The sequence below is a fragment of the Tenrec ecaudatus genome, chromosome 5, assembly GCF_050624435.1.
Source record: "Tenrec ecaudatus isolate mTenEca1 chromosome 5, mTenEca1.hap1, whole genome shotgun sequence".
Taxonomy (NCBI): Eukaryota; Metazoa; Chordata; class Mammalia; order Afrosoricida; family Tenrecidae; genus Tenrec; species Tenrec ecaudatus.
Window position 1 is genome coordinate 162,351,010 of NC_134534.1, and position 3,453 is coordinate 162,354,462.

Sequence of the window (3,453 nt, forward strand, 5' to 3'; positions counted from 1 at the left end):
TAAGAGCCAAATGAAGAAAGCAATGTCTCCAAGTCTAGCCCAAGCCAGGGAGTGCATGCTAATATAAGGACTTGTCATGGTTGGTTACTGTCAAGCCCGCCGGGACTTATGGCGACCTACACACAACAAAATGAAATACTGCCAGGTCTTGGCCATGCCCATGATCAAATGTGAATCAGACCATTGTGTCTAAAAGATTTTATTGGCTGATTTTCAGGAGAAGTTAGCCAGACCTTTCTTCCCGATACACCTCAGCCTGGAAGCTCTACTGAAACCTGCTAGCATCATCGCTACCTGCAATCCTTCACTGACAGACATGTAGTAGTGCCCATGAGATGCACTGGCTGGGACTCAACCCCAGGTTTCCCTGCCATGGCTGCTTCATCAAGTCCTTGCTAGGAGTTCTCCTAGAAGACCCGAAAGCTCAGGGGGCGTGAAGCAGAGGAAGGCCCTCAAGGAGATGGGTCGGTCTCGAGCCTGCAACGTCGGACTCAGAGGCAGCAACAGTGATGAGGATGGTGCGGGTTCTGTTGTGCATGGAGTCGGTGTGGGTCAGAACCCACTCTATGACAACAACAACAAAGCTCAGCAAAGGGAGTCTAGTCCTGGGGTTGTCAGATCAAACGCTATGTGCCCTTTAATGTAAATGCTTTCAAAGAAGTTTATGTAAATAAAAAGTGATATCTATTTTCAAATTGAAATTTTTTAATTTTTAAAAAAATTAATGTACTACTTTACACCCAAATACAGTGGTACTAATTCATAACCACCACCACCCTACCAATAATCTGCAGTATGATAAGTAAAGGTTATCTCAGTGTTGCTTTAATTGGTATTTTTTTGTTTACTGGTGAAGCAGAGCCTTTTCTTGTATTTCTATTAGGGAGTTATATTTTCTGTTTTGAAAAGTGGACATTCTAAAATACAATCATAATTTTTTAAAAGGAAAACTGGACATTCATCTGCTACAAATGGTCAATGTATGGTGTGGCTTTAGAACGGTTGCTTGGGGTTTTGAATTTCAGTTTTTGAATAGATGTCTAGGGGTGTTGTGAGAAACAAGTGCCTCAGGAGAGAGAGAAGCATGAGAGCCAACCTAAGCTTTCTCCTGATTTCAGACTCCCCTGCTTGCCTTGCCTCAGCTTCCTGTGGCAAAGTAGAGGACCAAAGACACACTGGTGCTCTTCTCATACTATGTAGACCGTGTGTTACGTGTTGGGTTTCTAGCCACAAGGTCGGCAGTTCGAAACCACCGGCTTCTCTGTGAGAGAAAGCTTTCTATTCCCCACTAAGAGTTACAGTCTCAGAAACCCACCGAGGCAATTCTACCCTGTCCTATAGGGTCTCTATGGGTTGGAATCACCTCAATGGTAAGAATTTTTTTTAATTTTTATGATACACAGGGAAGTGCTAGTTCTAAAGTTCAAGGCAGGGGTCAGGGCAAAGGCATGGACAGATGAAGGTGGAAGACAAAATCAGTTTTTATGGAGCAGATTCAGACCATGACAAGCCAAAGTGCCAGAGTAAAACTATGTTCCATGGGGTGTTTAGTGACTGATTTGCCTTTCTGCTAGAGATCCACCGGGAAGACTCACACTTCCAACCTTTCCATTACAGGCAAGCAGGCTAACCATTAGTCCTCAGGGGCAGAGCTCACCCATCTGCAAAAGTCTCCTTGTCCAGCCACCCTTCTCCTTCAAGAATTCATGAGCAACGATGGAATCCTTCTGTTTGGGTTCGGAAGGGAATTCAAAGTTGAGATCAGGGAGATAGCACGCGCCCTAGTTCACAGCCTTCATTTGCATATTAGATGGCTTCTGGAAACGGATTAATGAAGAAGAAACACGATAGGGCATGCACATCTTATTGAATCTGTTTCTTCCTGAGAGAGAGAGAGAGAGAGAGAGAGAGAGAGAGAGAGAGAGAGAGAGAGAGAGAGAGAGAGATCTAAATACTTCTCTGTGTGTGTGTGTGTGTGTGTGTGTGTGTGTTCTAAATACTTCTAAGAACTGGCAGAATGATTTTCTCCCAAGTACAAAGAAATGCCAATGCTCCAAGAGCCAGGAATGAGGCGTTCTTTTCAAAGCGTCTGCATCCCAGTGTGCTCGGCTTAGGTGTTTCTGTGTCTAGTCTCTGAGACAGGCTCCAGGAACCTAACATGCATTACCCTAATTTCTCAGGAAGCAGTTAGGCGGCTTTGTAGTGTGAAGCAAAATAGGAAATGGTGATGAATTAAGGGCAGCAGAGGTTTGTGGAATCTGGACGGTGGTGGGGAGGCTGCAGCTAAGAATAACGTGACAGTGGCAGGAAGGCGGAGCAGAGGGCCCTTGCTCTTCCTTGACTCCGCTGCCTTTTCCGGACACACTCCGTGGAGGAGTGAGCAGTCTGTGGCTCCACAGGTTACATAACCTCAGCCACTCTAACACCTGCCTTCGTGGGGCTCCCGAAGCCTGGTAGAGGCCGATGAGCAGACTGGGTGACCCGAGTTACACTTCCGCTGCGGCTTTTCGGATGAAGTGTGTGTCTTATCCCACACGGTTTGTCAGTTGTTTGTCAAATAAAACACATCGGTGATCCTTAAAGCCTTCTTATTCTTCCAAATCGGTAATGAAGTCCCTTTCTGACAGTTAAGTTCTGCTTGGCTTTCTTTGGTTTTTTTTTCCTAATGTGCCTGGGCTTTTCCTCCTGTTAATTTACACAGCCCCACGAGCCAGGTTCTCTGATTATCCTCATCCTCTGGCAGGAGCTGACAGATGGCCAGTGGCGCAGCTGAGAATGAAGGCAGGTCGCTTGAACGCCATCTTAGCCATGGTATCACCCTGCCTCAGCATGCGGCAGTACCCTTGAAATGATCCCCACTAATGGCCACTCCGTCTGTGTCAGACTAGACCTGCGCTCCCTGGAGTTGCCATACTGATTGCAGGTCTTTCTTTTGAGGCATTTCCTGATAGACTCAAAGCTCCAACCTTCCTGTTAGCAGCCACGTACATTATCCATATGCACCACCGAGGAATACCAGCCTATGATGGGAGGCACTGAGCATTGCATCTTCCCCCAGAACCCATCTTCAGGGTTTAGCAGCCACATGGGAGCATTCTTCTGGAGATGTCATCTAAGAATTGATGTTGTCTACTCCTGAAAAGTCTTAGAAATGTATTTTTTTGTTTTTTAATTTACCCTCAATTCCCTTGTGGCAATTACATAATCTCCTGTCAACTTGAGAAGGGGTGGAGTCTAGCCTATCACTCAGACCATAGCCAATTAGGCCTCCATGTGGGCATGAACTTCTCCTGAGGATTCTGGGAAACCCTGTCTTCCTCTCTGGAGGCAAGAGACCCACACTCTGCTTGTCTTCCTGCTGACAAGCCACATGGAGACCCTGATGGAACCAGAGCCCTGGAGATGAAGGAGTCACATGGAGATCCATACCAATGCAGAAATGTTTCCACTGCC